Source organism: Polypterus senegalus, chromosome 1, assembly GCF_016835505.1.
Source record: "Polypterus senegalus isolate Bchr_013 chromosome 1, ASM1683550v1, whole genome shotgun sequence".
In the NCBI taxonomy this organism is placed as follows: Eukaryota; Metazoa; Chordata; class Cladistia; order Polypteriformes; family Polypteridae; genus Polypterus; species Polypterus senegalus.
Window position 1 is genome coordinate 94,308,110 of NC_053154.1, and position 22,584 is coordinate 94,330,693.

Sequence of the window (22,584 nt, forward strand, 5' to 3'; positions counted from 1 at the left end):
AGGATATAAACGAGAGTTTTGATCACTTTGAAACTAAGTTAAAATTGCAGGTGAGGGGCTGGGCTTATGCAAATTCCGAGAGACTGTGTTTGTGGGGGATTGACAGTTAAAGTGGGTGGGGGAGTCACGTCATCATCTCCCCTCCCATTCACCTCATTTCGCTCTGAGCTACGCTCCGCAGCTAACGCAGTGTTACGACTTTGTGACGCTGCCACCAAATACTCACAGAAAAATCCACAAGTTAATACACACGCTGTGTCTAGAGTTTCTCCACACTGAATCCACCAGGCACTACTTACAAAAGGTTACATTGACAATCGTGTTATTTTTAAAATAGTTCCTTTTCTTAGCACAAGCACAGCTGAGAAGCTTCGATGCATGTGCTCCATAACGCGTTAAAAATCATGCATTTAATCAAGCAAAGGGGAATTTCTGTCAATGCATGATTTCCTGGTACACCGATTACATTGATCAGCGCTTCCCGATTCATTTTAGCCTCGCATCCCCTTGGTTTGAGAAGAAGTATGAAAAAATATGAGGTTAACACAGAAAAACAGATCACCAATTGAAGCTTTATGAATAATCGATTTGCCATCAATAATTGTTTTGGTAAAGCCATACTCAGTGTAATCCTCCTTCCATTTTATAATTTTTCTGCCACTAGCCATGATTAAATGAACGGTAAAAAAGTAAGAGCGAAGCGAGGGTGATTTATTCAGGCAGGCAGGCGACAGCTCAATAGCTCGAATTTGGATATAAGTAGCTTCTATTTAGTCGCCAGAAATATCTTTGTTAGGAATGGAAGTTGAATTTAGTCTTTAAATTTCTATGGTAAAGAAAAAGTTATGCAATGATGACTACATTTAACTATATAAAGTCAAAACCTGTATATATAAAGTCATTCGCAAATATATAAAGTCAAAACTTGATTATATAAAGTCACTGACGGAATATATAAAGTCAAAACCTGAGTATATAAAGACGGCGTTGGAATATTTCGGAATATATAAAGTAAGCGCTGGAATATATAAAGTCAAAACTTAAATATATAAAGTCAGCATCCGAATATATAAAGTCAGCGCTGGAATCTATAAAGTCAAATCTTGAATATATAAAGTCAGCATTGGAATACAGGCTATAAAGTAAGTGCTGCAATACATAAAGTCAGCGTCGGAATATACAAAGTCAGCGCTGGAATATCCATCCATTTCCCAACACGTTGAATCCGACCACAGAGTCACGGGGGTCTGCTGGAGACAATCCCAGCCAACAATGGGCGCAAGGCAGGAACCAATCCTGGGCAGGGCACATGCATCATTTTCAAAACATTAACCGAACAGTGTTTTTTTAATTTGTTTTTCTGAGTACGTTTTTGTTAACTTAGTTCAGTTCAGAGTCATTTCAATCAATAGATTTTGACTTTCTCTTTATGTATTCAGGAGTGAATTTATATACTCTGATGTTGACTTTATATAATCAGGAATAACTTTATAAATTCTGACGCTGACTTTGTATATTCAGGTTTTGACTTTATATATTCCAGCGATGACTTTATATATTCAAGTTTTGACTTTATGTATACCGACGCTGACTTTATATATTCAAGTTTTGACTTTATATATTCCGACAGTGACTTTATATATTCAAGTTTTAACTTTATATATTCGGAACTAATGAATATATTCAAGTTTTGAATTTATATATTCTGACGCCGACTTTATATATTCACAAAATCAATTTATTTTCCTGTTTGGCACCCCATAGTATATTTGTGTGTGTATATATGTACACATGTATGTATGTATATATATATATATATGCCAGCAACACTCATGACAATGAGAAAACAATTACATTGTCAATCATGTTACGTAATTATTAAAATGTTTCCTTTTCTTTTTACTTCTCAAGCCAAGCGGGTATTTTGCTATATATATATATATATATATATATATATATATATATATATATATACTAGCAAAATACCTGCACTTCGCGGCGGCGAAGTACTGCATTCAAATTTTTATTAAGAAGAAAATGAAACTGAGGGAAAATATGCCAATAATTAGGATCTCTTTGTATACCATGTTGTCAGTTCGGCCCTCTGGTTGTAACATGACCAAGCTGTGTGCTGAGCTTACTCTTGAGCATGCAACTTACAGTTGTCCATGTGAACAGTAATCTTGTCTCAAATCTCACAGCTTGGATTGCTGCTGTCATAATTGGTTTGAGTTTCATGGTTTGTTTCAATTATGACAGTATTTGCAGGATTTGTTGTATTGAAGTGACATTCGGCATCTGTCAAGCGTTGTAAGCACAGAACCGGTTTCAGTGATAAAATCACATCCAGCTTTTGAGAGTTTAAACATTCATAAACATCAAAGTGTCCACTACTGAAATCGTCACCTGTGAATCTAAGATGTTTAAGAGGCATTGTCGGTTGTCGAAAGGTGTAAAATATTTGGCCATTTCGGTACACTTGAAAGCGACAACCGAACAATTCAGCGCCAGCCATCAACTCAGATGCAGAACCATAGGTGAAGGGCTTAAGCATTTCACTCTTATAGTGCTCCTGTGTAGTATAATTATCTCCTGTACCGTCATCAGTCCACACCTTGAACCTGTCCCAGTCATTCAATACATAAGACACAATGTTCCTCCGGATATCAAGAGTGAGCCTGATATGGCTGTGCAATATGTAACAAAGAGAATGGAAAAGGTAGGTGGTATCTCCGGGCATGGAAACCACTCGGTAAGTGATAGTTCTTTGATTGATAGTGATCATCTCGATAGACATGGTAAAGGGGGTTGGAATGATAAAGGAAATGGGTACCTGAACAATGTAAAGTAAGTGTAAAATACCTATGCAATAACTATAATTGTAATAAACAAACAATAAAACAGCGGAGAAGCCGTGGATTAAACAAAAAGGCTGTAGTTATCAGTAGGGAGACGTGAATCCCGTGGCGAAGCAAGAAAGGGAATGTAGCGACTGGAGCGACGGACGGCCTTATATAGGCAGGCAGCCAACAACGTGGGACGTATATGTGTACGTAAGTAGGATTCAGTTAGTGTTGGGAACCTGTGTACCAAATTTCTTGAAGATGGGCCCATAAGTAACAAAGACTGTTGAAAAGTTCAATATGGTTCAATATGGCGGCCAACAGTGGCATCATACCACCGAAATAAGTACGTACATTGATTTCAGTTAGTGCAGGGAAGCCTACCAAATTTCGAGAAGATGGGGCCATAAATAAGAAAGTTCAACATGGCGGACGTTGTTGACCGTTATGACCATTACACGTAGAATTTCAAAATGAAACCTGCTTATCTTTTGTAAGTAAGCTGTAAGGAATGAGCCTGCCAAATTTAGCCTTCTACCTATACGTAAAGTTGGAGAATTAGTGATGTTGGAAAATTCAATATGGCGGCTAAAAGTGGCGTCATACCACCGAAATAAGTACGCACAATGGTTTCAGTTAGCTCAGGGAAGCCACCTACCAAATTTTGTGCAGATGGGGCCATAAATAAGAAAGTTGAACATGGCGGACGTTGTTGACCGTTATGTGTAGAATTTCGAAACGAAACCTGCTTAATTGTTGTAAGTAAGCTGTAAGGAATGGGCCTGCCAAATTTCAGCCTTCTACCTACACGGGAAGTTGGAGAATTAGTGACGTTGGAAAATTCAATATGGCGGCCGACAGTGGTGTCATACCAACGAAATAAGTACGGACATCGGTTTCCGCTAAAAGTTAAATATGGCGGCCGACAGTGGCATCATACCACCGAAATAAGTACCAAATTTCAGCCTTCTACCTACATGGGAAGTTGGAGAATTAGTGACGTTGGAAAGTTCAATATGGCGGCTGACAGTGGCGTCAAACCACCAAAATAAGTATGTACATTGGTTTTGGTTAGCGCAGGGAAGCCGCCTACCAAATTTCGTGAAGATGGGGCCATGAATAAGAAAGTTCAATATGGCGGACGCTGTTGACCGTTATGACCGTTACGCGTAGAATTTTAAAAATGAAACCTGCTTAACTTTTGTAAGTAAGCTGTAAGGAATGGGCCTGCCAAATTTCAGCTTTCTACCTACATGAGAAGCTGGAGAATTAGTGATCAGTCAGTCAGTCAGTCAGTGAGGGCTTTGCCTTTTATTATTATATATATATATATATATATATATATATATATATATATATATATATATATATATATATATATGACAACACTCATATCAAAGACAAAACAATTACAAAATTTTTTTTCATAACTTCTTTAACACACTACTCTCCGCTGCGAAGCGCATCGTATTCTGCTAGTTTATTTATATAGCACATTTAAAACAACATAGGAATGCTGTGGCCAAAGTGCTTTACAATAATCGAATAAAAGAAAAAAACATACAATTAACATAAATAACATAAATAGAAATAAAATACATGAACATAAAAATAAATAATAAATAGAAGTAATGTTACATAATCACAATGAGGAAACCATCACTATTACTGAAGGTTATGGAATGCAAGTGAATAGAAATGAGTCTTTAATCTTGCTTTGAACAGTTCAACTGTAGGCGACTCCTTTATATGATTAGGTAAAGAGTTCCACAGGCGAGGAGCAGCAGCTGCAAAAACCCTGTCCCCCTTAGTTTTATACCTGGTACACGGGACAACAAGAGACAACTGATCAGAAGAGCTAAGCACTCTGGATGGCTGGTGTAAAACATACAATTTGAATAAATAGGCAGGAGCAAACCCATGTAAAGATTTAAAAACAAACAACAAGATTTTAAAATCAATTCGAAAACTTACAGGCAGCCACTGTAAAGAAGCTAATATTGGAGAAACAGAATCAGACTTTCTTGCCCCAATCAGAAAGTGAGCAGCAGCATTCTGGACCAACTGTATTCTGCGTATCAGGGATTTGCTAATCCCAGAATACAGCGAGCTGCAGTAGTCAAGGCGAGAAAAGATAAATGCATGAGTGGCTTTCTCAAGATCCCTAGAAGATAAAACAGGCTTGATTTTACCTAATAGACGAAGCTGGAAAAAGCAACTCTTGACTACATAATTAATCTGTTCCTCAAAAGAGAGGTTACTGTCAAAGATAACACCAAGATTGCGGACTTGAGGTTTGCAAAAGACAGAGAAAGAGCCAAGAAGTCCAAGACCAGTTTGGACTTTAGCTGATGGACCCACTATAAACACCTCCATTTTATTTTGATTCAGATCAAGAAAATTATTAGCCATCCAGGATCTTGTTCAAAAAGACAGTTGTTTAAAAAGAGAGGGCACAACCCCCTCACTAATAGAATCATTAATAATGGCTAGTAAAGATGGACCCAAAACATCAAAGGCTTCCACTACGAGGCATGGTGGTACAATATCAAGAGGACTGAGAGCTGGTTCAAGGGTGTCAATAGTTCTTTATAACTGTGAAAGTGAGACAAGATCAAAAGATTCCAAGACGATACCATGATTAACAGTAGGAAGTTCATAGTCAGTTGGAACAATACCACACCGAAATGTATCAATTTTATTGACAAAGAATAAAAGAAACTGCTCACAAGAAAGAACACTGCTATTTAACACTAGAATTACCAGAGCCTACGAAAAAACTCGTAAATCCGTCCCACCTTAAATCGCTTCTTAAAACCATTCTCACCTCTCCGCCAGCGTCTTTTGTTAATCTAAATGTGCTGATAAAAGAAAAGCTGCAAGCAGCCGGCTGTTCCATCCCCCCACCGACTTAGAACGTGCACAAACTTCTCCCAGCTCATGCCTTGATTGATTTTCTGGGAGCGAAGTGGAGTTTTAAAGTGGATATAATAGATCATTGTTTGGAACACACACATTTCATGTCTGTTCCGTTTCTACAGTAATCTGTGTAAACACATTGTTAAAACAGAAACGTTTTTTATATTCTAGTAGTAGATGACAAAATGTAGGCATAAACTATATAATGTATGAAGCCTGAAGTCCAAATATCAAAGAAATATTTTCACAGAAGTTACAAATCTAAAACAACAATTGCGCTTTTGACGGACGCGGTTCGTTTTCAAATAATATTGCATTTGTGCGATGATGTTTTCTCATATATTGTCTCTTTCTTTCAGGTGTGTAATAGAAACCACAGCATAGAGAGAAATGCAAAATTATTTGAAAACGAACAGCGTCCGATCAGCTGTAAAAGTATGGCATTTCTAAATGTTTGCTTTTTTTCAGTCTGATTCTCCCAGTCAGACTGTATATTTGTCTCTTATTCAGTGCACGCAAGAACATGCAGGAGGCCAGATGCTGTATGGTACAACATGCTGGCGGTGATCAACGCACATTTTAAAAAAAAAAGAGACAAATATATGTGACGTTTTGAAGAAATCATTTTATGAAACGATTTACCTTTATTTATTTACTTACTTCCTAAAGCCTAAAGTCACAAGTAGTGTGCAGAGGGCATGCTCAAAAATGTGTGTAATGCCACGAAAAGTGCCTGCTGACACTTTAGTATGCAAGCAATGGTATGTGCATTCTTGCTCCGATGTAGAAGGGAGCTGAGTTTACCTCTGTTATAGCGCGTCTATGTGAAAACAGCAGTGTCAGATGCGGGGGTGGGGTGTGTTTGGGCTCGTGAACACAGCCGAGATAATAAAGCTGACTAATAAAAAATAAAAAAGCTAACCTTTACAAGTATCATAAATGACGCCGGCTGTTACAGACTGAAATCAAATGTATGTTTTTATTCTAAGCAGTTTACTTCTCAACTCGACAGCTGATTCTATTGCGCCATGGAGGCAGTCATAATAAACAAGTGTCAATGTCGCATGTTAAGGTGGCTTTTTGTTTCTGCAGTTATATTTTTGAATAAAAGCGCAATTGTTGTGTTAGATTTGTACCTTCTGTGAAAATATTTCTTTGATATTTGGACTTCAGGCTTCATACATTATATAGTTTATGCCTACATTTTTGTCATCTTCTACTAGAATATGTTTTAACAATGTGTTTACACAGATTACTGTAGAAACGGAACAGACATGAAATGCGTTGTTCCAAACAACGATCGATTATTTCCAAACTGTAAAACTCTGCTTCACTCCCAGAAAATCAATCAAGGCATGAGCTGGGAGAAGTTTGTGCACGCTCTAAGTCGGTGGGGGGATGGAATAGCCGGCTACTTGCAGCTTTTCTTTTATCAGCACATTTAGATTAACAATAGACGCTGGCGGAGAGGTGAGAACGGTTTTAAGAAGTGATTTAAGGTGGGACGGATTTACAAGTTTTTTCGTAGGCTCTGGTAATTCTAGTGTTAATCCCATCACAGAATGAGGGTGAATGGCCACATTAATTAATTAAATAAGGAGGATTTAGGATTCTTAGAATGACGGATTACTAAATCAGTGAACAAATCATGTTTAGCTTTCTTTACTGAAACCTGGAAGTTGAATAGAGAAGTCCTAAAGATCTGTTTAGAAACAATCAGTCCATCTTTTTTCCAACGCCGTTCCGCAGTTTGACAGGCGCAGTGCAGCGATCGCGTACTTTCATTTAGCCAGGAAGCAGGTCTTCCCTTAAACAGTGTATCTTGAGCATATAGAGTATGTCATTCCTAGTATTTTAAAATACATTATGAAATATATATTTTAGGTTTTGGAATATATATTGCATTATACAAAAGAGGCAATAATTTACCTATTTTACAATACATTTCAGTAGATAGATAGATAGATAGATAGATAGATAGATAGATAGATAGATAGATAGATAGATAGATAGATAGATAGATAGATAGATAGATAGATACTTTATTAATCCCAAGGGGAAATTCACATAATCCAGCAGCAGTATACTGATACAAAGAAACAATATTAAATTAAATAGTAATAAAAATGAAAAGAATTAAAATAAAATTAATGTTCGCATTTACTCCCCCGGGTGGAATTGAAGAGTCGCATAGTGTGGGGGAGGAACGATCTCTTTAGTCTGTCAGTGGAACAGGATAGTGACAAAAGTCTGTCACTGAAGCTACTCCTCTGTCTGGAGATGACACTGTTAAGTGGATGCAGTGGATTCTTCATGATTGACAGGAGTTTGCTTAGTGCCCGTCGCTCTGCCACAGATGTTAAACTGTCCAACTTTAATCCTACAATGGAGCCTGCCTTCTTAACAAGTTTGTCCAGGCGTGAGGCGTCTTTCATCTTTATGCTGCCACCCCAGCACACCACCGCGTAGAAGAGGGCACTCGCCACAACCGTCTGGTAGAACATCTGCAGCATCTTACTGCAGATGTTGAAGGATGCCAACCTTCTCAGAAAGTATATTCTGCTCTGACCTTTCTTACATAGAGCATCAGTATTGGCAGTCCAGTCCAATTTGTCATCCAAATACTGTATACTGTAGATATCTACTCTCTCTATATATAAAATCCTAAGCCTAATAGTGTAACTATTTTATATCACGTTTTAGATCGGGCTTATTTTAAAACCTACATATATATGTTTGGTATCATTCTTTTCAGAATTTATCGAGCTTTAATGTGATGTTGTTAGATTTTCAAATTCTTATTTCGTTTTTAAATTGTAAACTAAAAAAAATAAAGCAAAGAGGAGGTAAAAAAAAACCTGGATTTGTTTCCCATTGTATCACTGTTTACGAGGAGGTTTCTGAGGAGCGACCGCTTCTCCTTAGGGTGCGTTCAGCCCCCCTCTTCACAACGTGAGTGGCAGACTGGCCCGGGGGGTTGCAAAATACTGTGACCATTTGCACTGTGCCTCATCCTCTGTTGCAGCTTTACCCACAAGAAAAACACAGTATTCTAATTTAAATATATTGAGCAGATGCAGCAAAGTCCAAAAAGTGATAATCTTGTATAAACGTTTAAGCGTGGACATAGTTGAGGAGCTGTGGAGCAGGTCTAAAAATGACAGATTATGCAAGACAGGTTAACTCACAAATTTAGAAGCAGTAAGAGAGCAAGAAAGATGTTGGGAGCATTCGCCACATTGCCACACCCACCACACGACCTGTAATGGGTGACACTTCAGCACACAATGTCATAAGAAATAAAAAAAAAAAAATTGAAGTGGAGAAAAAAAAAGGTCCTAAAGGATAAAAAACAGGTGGTCAAGGCATACAAGGCAAATATCACCAGCACTAACTATGGGATGTGTGAAAGCAATGATGAGTAAATATTAGCGTTTTTGGTTCATAGAATACACATTTATCTTTAATGTTCCATTTAAAAGCAATATTAAAAAGTTTAGACCTAATTCATTTCACCACAACACAATCTTTAATATGTAGCCTCATTTTGGGGGCTATGCATTGAACATTTCCTTGGTGGTCCTTTCAAGAATTCTCCAGGAAGAACGGTATGCACCACTTTTTTGACATGACTGTACTGGGATCAGCACACGGATTTCTTCTGTATCCAAGGTTGACAGATAAACCTCTAAATGCTTTAAATTAATTTCTGTCGGTATTTTGAATACTATATTGCTTATGTCTCTTGGTTTATGATTACAATTAGCAGTTTCAGTTTTGTTGATCTAGGGTGCATTTTGTAGGTAAAGAACAAGTGAGCTTTTGTCAGTCTTTCCCAAACCCTTTTATTATTTGACATTTAACAAATTACTTTAAAGTATTTCTTTATTGGCTCCTCCCTAGCATCCATGTGAGAAAAGCACAGACTATCAATAATGGGAACATTATTCCCATATGTTTCAGTTGTTAAATATATGTGTAATATATATATTGCCAGACATGTACAAACGTGTAAAAAATGCAAAAATTATGTGACTTCCTTGCAGAAAAAAGAAAAATGACAAGCAGTGAAGCAACACTTCACGAAAGAGGAGCTAAAACAACCTGTCGAGGATGAGGCGAAAAGTAAAGAAGTGTTTCCAGAGTTCATGAAACTGTTGTGATCTTGTCTTCAACATTGAACACTAAGAATAAGACTTAACAACTATTCAACTTTTTATTTAACATACTGAATTCAAACATATAAAACACCTGAGAACACACTCCATAAAGAGCTGATGCAAGAGGATTGGGAGTATGAATAAGGACAAACATTCCCAATCACTGCACCTACAATGCAGAGGCATGAAAAGTGATTTTACTGCCATGAAAGACATTAACTCCGGCTGTAAATCATATGTAGTTGCTTATGTGATGCAACAGCAATCTGGTAATTTTGTGCACATACTTGGACACAGAAACCTTGCTGAGGCCATGCACATTTCCGACTTTCTGCAAGATTCCACTAGTGGGGTTGAAATGGAGAGTTGTCAAAAGCTGAGTTTTTCCAATTCATTCTGCACGAGACCACAGAGGGTCATTGTTTCAACCCTGAACAACCTGTATTTCTCTATTAATTGTTGATTACTAAGATGGATCAAGGGGTCCATGTCCAGCTGTTAAACAGCATTTAGACCAGTGACTTCCCTATCACTTCCCTAAGGGGTGATTCATAAAGGATGTGAATAATTGCATAGCAAGTTTGATTAGTTAACTCATTATGTACTCCAATTGTCTATAGGTATTAAAGATTCAGAGCACTTTTTGTACTAAAATAGTCTACATTATAAATTATAATGGCCTGTTATTGTAAATATGTTAATATTATTATTATTACATCATCCAAATAAGAGTGTTATTGTGGTTTTTAGTGATCTACTTAGGATGCCTCAGGCAAAAATCCAAATAAAGAATGAAATTGAAAATAATTAGTGGGTTGGTTTCCCTGTTAAATTCAAACAAGATTATGTACTAATTTATTTATGAAGGGTTTGGGAAAACAATTGCTAATTAATGAATAATCTTAAGTATAACATATTGAAGTACTTAGCGTTTAGAGAATAAAACCTGATTGCTGCTTTTCTGGCTTTGACTTTGGTTAGTTCTCATGATTTCTTTCTCTTGATTTTATATCAGAACCTCACTGCCTGCTTCCAAGTCTGCATATTTACATCAAGACAGTGGAAGGCACAATATAGCATGATGTGTGGTGTATAAATCAACAGAGGTTATTCTTAACCCATATAATACACTGGAGATATCTCATCTAAAGTACTGCATGCAGTTTTGGTCCATGGGCTACAAAAAGACATAGCAGTACAAGAAAAAGTCTAGAGTGAGTAGACTGATTACAGGACTGTGAGATATGAAGTATGAAGGATGATTGAGGGAACTGAACCTTTTCAGTTTTAGCAAAGTGAGAGTAGGAGGTAACATGATTGAAATTTTGAAAATTATGAAAGGGGATTAGTATAGTAGATCTAAGCTGTACTTTATAATGGGTTTTTAACAGGAAGACAGGGGCACAAATGAAAACTCGTTATGTGTAAATGTTGCACAAATTCTACAAAGTTGTTCTTCACACTATGAACCATAGAGACATAGAATATGCTACAAAGTAGTGTGACAAACAGTAGGACATTAGGGTGCTTCAGAAATTGACTCGATTTTATTTTGGAGTAATTAGACAGAGAGAGCTAGAAAGCTTTGTTGTATGAATCACCTATTCTTATTAAGCTTATTCTAGGTATGAATGCCTTTACAGAATTACAAGATTAGCTGACATGTTGTGTTTGATCTTTAAATCAAAAGTGAATTACAAAGAGCTAAATCAAAAGTTAAATCAAAAGTCCCTGAAAGGCAAAGTTATTTCTGAATAATCACTGTTCTAAATATAGTGTGTTCCTGACATATATGAAAACTACCTCTTCTATTTCATGTGAAATAAATCTAGATAAATGTTGGCCAGAATTATGGTACAGTATCAGCATGGCTGTCGCACAACTCTGTAAACCTGGGTTCAATTTCCCACGGGGTCATTGTCTGTGTTTAGGTTATGCAGACTCATTTTGGTGCGTTTGTGTGCTTTTTACTGAACCAGCATCCTGTCCAGGACTAGTTCCTGCCTTTTTCCTAAAAAATAATTTAGACAGGTACCCATGACCAATTTTAATCTGCAGTTTTTTGTTTGAATTTTTCAAAATGTATCCACATTTTGTTAGCCTGTTATTAAATATGTGTTTTAATTATTTACTTTTCTTTGTTTTATATAACAACCTTATTCAGACCATCTTCATTGTTTATGAGAACACACACAAGAACTAATTTAATATATTCCGCAGTCACCTTTAACCACAAATAAACTTGCAAAAGCCACTGCAGAATATAATTAGGCAACAGATTAAATGCTTTATCTCCACATAGTTATTTTAATACCAGAGTAATTAAATTTTAATGACAGTTAAACACTTCAGGTATTTAGACACAGCAGCCTGTTTAAGAGATCTAAATGTCGTGGAATTCTGAATATTGCCACAGAAGATTAGGCTGTCTCATTTTATTAGGATGCATTAATGAAATCCAGTGTTGATGTCTGGAAGTCCGGAAGAAGAGACTTTATTCTACAATTTATCAGTGAGTTCCACCAAGACACATAGATTTAATTACCAAGAATAGCTATTTAAATAATACAAGCATCAAAAAAAAACACCCCCTATGCATTTTGTTCAGACAGTATTAGGAAATTATTGAGAGACATTTCTTTTTATGAGTTTTAATCAGTTTTTCTGTGAGGACCTTGAGTAGTAATTTGGATTTCATCACCTAATTATCATACATTAGCTTAGGCTTGTCCCAGTAGGCACTGAAAGCTGGAATCCCTTTAAAAGCAATCATTTTAACATTCATCCCACTAACCATTTCACACCCAAATGCAAGGTGTTCCATGATACCAGAAAGTCTATTCATCTCTGCATTATGAGTTATTTGATTACAGCCCTTTCTTGTTTATAAATGCAAAGCAGTCAATTAGAATAAAAGAGAGCTGGAACATCTGTATATAGAGCAGCTTAATAAAAAGTGACTGAGGTTGCATATAAAAATTTATTGAAATATTGATAGCTGGGAATTGTGCTCTTGCAAGCAGCTTCAATCTTCATACACTTATTGTTTTATATAGTGACTGACAGTTACTAATATTCCCTCCGCACGTAGTGCTGTTTGGTTTTCTTTCTCAGCTTTCATTTAGTCCAGTTTTCTCTCTAGTTTCACTATAATTGTTTCATCATATTATTTACCATGCTCTCCAAAAGTGATGGTCCAAACAACAAAGTTTTGCTTCATACACTACTTCATAAATTTGACATTAAAACACAAAACTCAACAAAAGAAAATGTTTATTTACGGGGTGTTAGTTATTTTGGATGGAAACAAGAAATACTGCTCCGTAAGGTGCAATCTTCTAAGCAGCACATTTCACATTTACCTGTTCCCATGCCCAGTTCCCCAGGGCATTCTACAGTCCATGAACGTGTCACCATTAACAGGAAACTCTTGTGAACCTCTCTTCACCTTCCTAGCATCTTTTGTAGCTGCATTATACCTTGGCCAGGCACATAGTAACACCACCAAAAAAGAAAGAAAACACAAAAAGGTAGTGATTAATGGCTAGCAAATAGAATTACATTTCATGAAAAGAAGTAGTTTCCTCATTATCGCAGTCTGAAGCAATGCTAGTGATCCTAGTAATTTGTTAAGTGGTCAAGAGAGAGCCAGATTAACGGGGGCACGGTACAGTAGCTTTCTAAGTGTTTAGCTGTACTGAATCACACCCTGAAGCCTAAGGAGGATGAGGAACTTGTCTTCCTTCAATGAAGAAAGATCTTATTTATTTGACTGCACACACAAACTGACACTGGTCTGAAAAAGTAGAATTTGTTTCCTACCTTTTACAACACAAAGGGCAGACGTTTTCTGTGTTCCTACACACCCCTTCCAATAACTGAAACCTCAAAATGTTTCTGTTGTGAATCCTTTGAAAAACAGAGAAAAGTACAGGAAGAAGATAAAAATGTCCTTATTTTAAAGTTAATAACCAGGAATAACAGACTTTCAAAGACCAACTAGAAGTACAGTGGATAATATGAAAACCAAAACGAAAGTCAACGTTAGAAACAAAGCAACAGTCAAAAAACTTTATCCAAATAGACAGTCTAACTCTTACTGGTTCTTCAGTTGTTTTTAGTCCTCAGTCCAAAAATTGGACAAGCTACTTAGTGTTCAGGTCAATTCAGGTAAGGTTGGGGAGCATGCACTACTACAGCGTGTTGCTGTACCCACCACACGACGAAACAGCTCGGTTTCCTGGTTGGCAACCCCCGAGGCAGACACGCGGTCTAGTCCCACCCTCCAGAAATTACCCTCTATCTTCCACAGCCAGGTGTTATATGGGTGTCCCCTTTGCCTGGTCCATCCACTCGGGTCCTCAACAATACAGGATCTTATAAGCTGGATCACCCTCGGGGAATCACGCCACATGGGTGTAGTGTCATAGCTGACCCTCACTCACAATACAGGTAATGTGCCTCATTAAGGACTCCACAAAGTCAAACCAGCGGTACTGAAGGAGTCCAGTCTTTGTCTCAGGTCACTGGATAGCGTCCATGTCTCGCAACCATATTGCAAAACAGGAGGCACCAGGACTCTAAAGACTTGGACCTTCATCCTTTTGCAAAGATATTGGGAGCACCACACACCCCTTTCCAGGAACCTCGTGACCCCCCATGCTCTCCCAATCCGTCTACTGACTTCATAGGAAAAGTCACTAGAGACATGAATGTTGTTGCGCAGGTAAGTGAACCTCTAAGGTCAACACACTCTCCACAAACAGAGACACTGCTGATGCCTGTGCCTAAGAGGTCATTAAAGGTCCTGTTAGTGTGCTGCCACCTTTTATAGGAGAAGTGTCATTATGTCATAGGTCATCAATTATATGATGAGCAAAAGGAGTCAAGTCAAGTTAGGTCAAGTGGTTTTATTGTCATACCCTTCATACACAGTACTGCAGCAAGCAATTGCATGAAATAAAGTTCCCCAGGGCCAAGGTGCAATATACACATTAATACAGGAAAAGTACAAGACTGGTAAAGAACTATACTATACTATACTATAAATAGATAAATAAATAATTCAATTCTTGCTACAAACAATTTGGCTGCACCAATGCAACCAAGTAACAAAATGGTGGTATCATGAATGAGTTCATTATTAACTTTTTATGTGTTTTTCTGCATTCATTTACATGGTGTTTCTCACAAGGAAAAAGAAAAAAAATAAATCATGTGTGCCTTGAAATTGTGTCCCACGCTTGTCTGTGTCAGGTTGAGGTGGCAGTGCCAACCTGGGATCCACAACACATACAAGATCTGTTGGACTCTGTTGCAAGTCTGGTTCCATGCTTCTCAGTATGGTTTTGTCTTCCATATACATCTCAAAAATTGTTTAACAAAAATGCACATCAAATGTCTGCTTATCTTTACACATTTGAAAAAGTATATTTATGTCAACTGTTTTAAACAGTCTAATTCACTTTTATTATTCAAATGTTGGTGTATAATAGCAGTTCACACATTTTTTTTTTATTAATTTTATTGTAATCATTCCATACAAATCGAGCAATTTTTACAAAAAATAGGATTGAGAACAAGTCGACCCTACCCCTGAGAGAGAGCATGGCCAACGGACTAAAGCTTAAGGCTTGTAAGCGTACCTAAATTGATGTGTTTGATAGGCCAATAGAGATGAATGGAGAAGAAAAAGAAATGCGGAAATAATTGCTTCCTCGTTCCTTTAAGAGCTTATTCTAAAATATTATTGATTAGATCCTGCCATGTTTTGAAAAAAATCTGTACAGATCCTCTGAGTATTTTATTTTTTTCAATTTCAAATAGTATAAAACATCGGTTTCCCACTGAATTAAAAGAGGAGAGTTAGGATTCTTCCAGTTTAGTAAGTAAGTCTGTGTGCCAAGAGTGTAGTGAATGCAATCACAGTTTGTTTGTCCTTCTCCAGTTTACACCCATTTTATATTTTCTAATGTACCACATTAGCATTAGACAATGTGATTGGGAGCGCACAGCATGAATGAACAAAACAACATTTAACAAATGTATTAGCTTTGTTTTGCCTATCCTCACAATATTTATTCTATATAGGTTTACTACAGTGTAACATATCATGCTGATGCTGCAAACAACATCCGTGCAGGTTGTAATGGACCTACATTCATAGTGACATGGGAAGAAATTTGGATGCACCAGCCTAACAGTGATAATGTTACATGTTGAGATATTTCCAGTATTTCTTATCAGACAGTTCAGATATGCATTGGTCAGTGTGTTCCAAGGTTTTGTCTTTATCTTGTTTATTGCAGAAAACGTGTGGTTTCTAAATTATAAATACTGACATAAAAGTTTGTCCCTTTTTGCATACAAGTTTTCATGTTAGGAAAATATGTCTGACAAATCATGTTTCGGAAGTGACCAGTGCCTGTTCTGATCATTCACTCCTCTACAGCTGAGCAATTTCAGTTTCCTATACAGCAGTTTCAGCTGGATCGAGATAAATGATGACTGTGGTTAGGGAGAACACAGTGATGTGAAACAAATTATCAACGTAATTGAAAAACTCCTCATACTGAACCTCACCCTGGACACTAAATTCAAAGACAACCCTTACTCCTCCAACATATCTACAAATCAACTGTGACTGAAGTGCATCATAAGTTCTGGGTTATCTGTGGTCACTGCTTTCAGTTTTTAGAATGTGAGCATGCTCTTTATTAGGTATTTATAATGATGTTTTTTTTAGAATACCTGTATCATACTCATACTCATGTTATATGGATATTTAAGATGAAGTGTGTTCAGTTGACAATTGATACATATTAAAAAAGCCACATGGTCCTTGCAGAGAAGATTTATGCATATTTCAGAGAGGAAGCGTAGAAATACTCTAAGTAGTAATAAATATCGTGGTAATAGTACAGTAGTAGTAAATAATGTAAGAAGTACTGTAAGTGCTGAAATTCTCAACAGTAAAAGAACCATCTCACTTCATTATAAACTGCTCACTAGTCACCAGATCTGCTTGAAAGACTGCACAACATCGATATGATGAAGAATAGTGTTTAACAAGAACTGTTGTCTGTGGAAAATACTTTGATTCAAAAGCAGTAAGTAGATTCTAATTGAGAAATGGGGTTGGGACAAAATGCAGTAGGCACCGTAGTCCTCCAAGACTGAATTTGAGGATCTCTGGCCTAGAGAGTGGTGATAAATGTCCTGTTCTGTAAAAATGCTGAAACACTGCTACACTGCTATCAAATGTTTTCTAAACTTTTACTACACAATTAGTAACCTATTATGCTATACTGAGATATATAATAATCAATGAAATTCAGAAACAAAACATTTAATATGATCAGTCTTATTGGACTCAGTTCCTTGTGTAGCTCTAAGATGGTCTGTAATACCTGCTTATACTTGTGGTATATCCCTAGTGAAATGGCTAGCCTGAATGGTAACCTGGTGTGCAGATTACCTGTATACTTTATAAACAATAGTAAAGAGAACTACACTGCAGAGACATAATGGGTATTTTCATGTGTTTTTGTGTGTTGGCACATATAGGTTTTGTGCTCTATCCAGCATGATTCTTCCTGTCATTTGTATTAGATCTATATTTCATGATTTGAACTCAGAACTGTAGCGAAGAGGGTGTGAGGTCTTCAAATAAGCAGCAGAGCAGGCTAGGACCTCTACTGGTCTATCCAGACAAACATCTCCCCAAACCAGTCAGCTCTCCCAATACTTCATTAGTCTGTAGAATAACCAGAGCCAGAAATGGAGCAACTGGCTTTAAAGTTCAAAATGCCTCTAACAATTCTAAAGTAACTTTAGTGTCTCCAGAGAGAAAGGAAACCACAACAAAAATATTTGGCTTGGAAAGACAATTCAGAAAATAATCTGTATAAAGAAAAAATATTTATTCAAAAATAGAAAAATGTTCAAAGAACAAAAAGGAGGCAAAAGGATATGCCTAAAGGTTAATCCATTACAGTCAACTCCCAGAAACAACCCAGAAGCAAAAATATGCAACACAGATATAAAAAAACTACTTAGTAGAACTCCTTCACAACTTTAAATGCACCATGGCCAAACTCTCCATCTGATTTGACCTAACCAGCCAGAGGAAGGGCTTTGGCATTGTGATGTCATGGTGATATCAGAGTGGCCCCACCTCTTTGGGCTCCACCTACAAGGAACAGGGTGCATAAGTAAACTTAAAGATATAATTAATCAATAAAAACAATATCAATAGAAATAAAAACATAAAAATATGAAAAAGAACAGAACAAAGACAACCAAAAACAACGATAAAACATCTAAGATTTGTTAACACGCATCAATAAAGACCTCCAAGGAAAAAAATAAACAAGTACTGGAATACTTTCCTTTTGTTGAGCTGTGGTGTAGAGGTTCAGCTCCTCCAATGCCTGTTTTAGTTTTGACTCTCATATGTGACTGCACTAAAGGCTGCCTAGCAGTCTCTTTATACATATCCAACAGTTCTATGATTAACATCAATGATACAAAATTATGTTACAGGAAAAATATACAATGAAAATATTTTAAATATACTGTATACTTTTTTCTGCTTGTCTTTCCACAGCAACAAATATAGTGGAGAATGGCCAGCCGTTTATCCCGGCCAATACCCCGAAGCCGCCAGGTGGAGCCCTCCTTGCAGCATGGAGGTCACCAGAAGACCAGCAGGGCATCATGGACAATGGAGTTTTTATGCACAGCCCTGCTTAATGCCATGGGGGCCACTAGAGGACGCTGCAGGGAGGAGTAATGGATATTTTCCCTACGCCCCGGAAGCACACGTGGACAAGAGGAATGACGTGCTTCTGGGGTGAAGAAAAGAACTTGTACCTGACCCGGAAGTGATTGAGAGCCAAATGGACTGGGGATTAGGAACACTTCCGGGTCAGGAGATATAAAAAGACTGTGGGAGCTCCCAGATGGCGAGCTGAGTTGGGAGGCAGGGTGGCTAAGCGTCTGGGAGTGGAGGATTGGTTTATTGATTATTGTGTATTTGTTTATTGAGTATTGTGGAGAGGAGCATGCTTTGTGCACATTATTATTATAATAAATAATTATTTGGACTTTTACCTGGTGTCTGACGTGTGGTCTGAGGGTACAAGGGTGCGAGAAAACCCTAATCTGTCACTATATATATATATATGTAAAACACAATCATAAGAGTGTTTGTATGTTCTGATGGTCAGACTAAAGCATATAAGTAAGATGTTTCCTTTGCAGTATGTGGGCCTTACTTGTTAATTTCAGATTGTTCAGTTGTCCTTATTAATGTCCATCCTTTAAGCATCATTTGAAATGTTCTAAGCTGATTCTCAGCAGAAGGTTGGGAAATCTTTTTGAGGGTGTATGCTGATTTGTTTAAACCGTCTTCTAGAGTTGCATTAGTTTCTGTCTCTGGCACAAACCAATTAGGTTTAATGAAAAATGCCTGCAAGGCAGAAAACTGTCCCTTGGGTTTGCCTACCTGGTTTCTTCATGTATTTATTTTCATAAATAAGGAATGCTTTTACTTGTTTTTCTGTTTAAAACTGTAAAATCTTTCTTCTTTACAGGTTTTTTTAATAATTGCACTTTTTTAAGTGTGGGGTGCTTGGAGAGCGATTGAGCTGAGCTACACGAGTGCCTACTGCTATTCTCGTACCTTTCTGATTTGTGTTATGCAATCAAGTAATTATTCTCCTGGCTGCATGTTCAGCTTAACACACGACGAGTAACATCCTGTGGTACTGTACATTCATTATATAAAATTGCTCTAATTATGTATAAAAAGTCCCCTGCCGTAAAACCCTTAACTCATACCAGAGGTGGCATAGACAAATTCAGGGCTGCCACTTTCTCACTCTGTGCTTTAATGGGGATTCTTTTTCTTTTACCTCAAAGAAAGAGAAACTGGCACAGCTGTTAAAAAGAAGAATTATGCTGGTAAAATTAGGCCTGGATTTTATTAGAAGAGTAATGGGAATGTTATAAAAAGCTGCTTTCCACTAAGTCCCAGGGAAACTGCACTACCTTAATTTTCCAATTGAATTCATCCTAATTGATTTTCCTTTAATACTTATAGCCTTAAAATGTAATACACTGAAAATTAATTAAATGTATAATTAAAAACAATTTTTAATTAAATGGAACTAATTAAACTTCAAATTCTACTGTGTATTTAAGGACATAGTGGCATAGATTTTCAATTTAAAACCAATTCCAAAATATCTTTAGTTTAAAGAGCACAAGATTTACATTTTAATGTCCGTTTAAAAGGTGTGACCTTTCAGTGTGCTTGAAAGCTCCTGCAGATTGTTTCCTTTTTTCAGATTTCTTTGTGCTCTATGGAAACAATGATAAGCAGCTCAATTCAGCCCAACATACACAGAAAATGATGTCCTTTTGTATGTTGCATTAGCCACCATCTGCCGTATACTGTAGCTCAAATGACTGTTTGAATAGATAGATAGATGGATTAGATAGATAGTGAGATAGATAGATGTAAAAGACTGGTCTAGAATAACACACATTTTTCGATCACCTATAACAGTAGGTATTGTAGAACTATCATTATTTCCAAGCCATTTATCATATGAAACACAAAAAGAAAGCTGAAGAAGAAGAGGATGAGGATGGTGTTGATTATAACACAATAATGAGCAGAAATTGATTTTCAGGGAGCTGTTGACCTTTATGATGAGGTAAAACCAAAGGAGCTGATTGTGATGGTGAAGATGTTCATTTGAGTAATATGCGTACAAAGTAATAGCTTATGCTGAGCTGCATGTCAGAAATGTCAGGGGGTGATGTTACAGTGGTCACCTGAAGAAGATGTACAAAAAACAAGTGGAATTCAGAAAAGTCAAAAAGTAATATTAAAATCAAGTCTGTTGTTGAGTTGAACTAAAATAATGTTTTAGGATAAACAAGCTTGTTGTTGAAGGAAGGACAAAAAGATCTGTGAAATAAAATATAAAAGGATTTCAAGGATGGCTTAAGACACCTCAACAATTTAGCATGTTGCTCCTTGCAGAAGCAGGTCCAATATAGACAAAAACATTTATTTTTTTGGCAAATCAATATTATCTTAGCTCTGTGTATAGGAGCACCTGACATACATGCTGTTAACCTAACTAAGGATAAATTATTCTCATTGCATATAGCTCACCTTCTAGATACTGACATTTTCATCCTGTTTTATTTATTTATCAAATCCCATTTCCTAAGCTGTTTCTTCTTCTTTTACAAAAATTCAAATTGTTGCTGAAAATTAAAAGTGTTAATGTTGCATCTACTATACTACATATCATCAGCTTTAGCAATTTAAATACATACATCTGTTTACACTCCTACTGTACTGAGTTCAAGGTTGGATGGGTTCAAAGGAAGAATTCACCCCAAATGAAATGCTACTACATCCCTGGAGTAATATTAATATTACATATCAAAATGTTCAGTTCATTGTCAAAAATAATTAAACCCTTGACAATGGACATCTTCCACTTTCCTGAAGGAATTAATTATATATTGAAACTGAGGGGCCAGACAGATTTAGCAGGAGTCTGTTCTTTATTACCAGAATGAGGCAGAGATGTCTTAATTGGTCCATTCATCTGTTACTGTGGCCTTGAGTAGAACCTAGCTAATTCACCTTTCCCAGAGATGAGCATAAAGAGTCACATAACAGAAGAAATCTAACCCCACAGCTCTACTGAAGCGAACGTACAGACTCACTGAACCATTTTTTTATTGGGTGGAAAGCCTACAGGTACCATAGCTATTACAGGCCCCTGAATACAAAACAGAATACAAAAAGGAGCAATAGAAATTCTGTTGCACAAATAGCAGTTAACAACAAATTGCAATGACAACTCTCAGTCTCAACACAGAACACATAATTAGGAGATGTTTTTATGGGTAGGCCTACTATCTTTACCAATTACTTAACTTGCATTAGTTGCACTGCCTCTTATATCTGATTTGTATCTAGGAGCACAGCATGTTTGCCCATTTTATTGAGTTAGTAAGTTTTGCATTTATTTTATTTATTTTTTGCTTGTAGCAAGTGTATGATCTCAATGGACTGTGTGGTGCTATGTCATCAGTGCCTGTATTCTCTGTTGTTAGCCCAAGCGCACACACACTACATTGAGGAAGTGCTCCCCCAGGATTATACAATTGATGATACATAATTTTAACTCCTCCCAGCCACTGCCTATAATAACATGTACTTATGAAGTTGTAATTCCTTAGTGGTTAATTGTCTGAGCAGAGAGCAGAATAAAGAGTTACAATATTTTTTTTTAGAAATGCAGTTACACAGGACATAAAAAACGCTATATGTGACCTGTAATAGATGCTGAGATGGCTCCTTGCTGACCTTTCCATCCTGTACCAGTACAATACAATACAATACAGTTTATTTTTGTATAGCCCAAAATCACACAGGAAGTGCCGCAATGGGCTTTAACAGGCCCTGCCTTTTGACAGCCCCCCAGCCTTGACTCTCTGAGAAGACAAGGAAAAACTCCCAATAAAACCTTGTAGGAAAATGGAAGAAACCTCGGGAAAGGCAGTTCAAAGAGAGACCCCTTTCCAGGTAGGTTGGGCGTGCAGTAGGTGTCAAAAGTAGGGGGTCA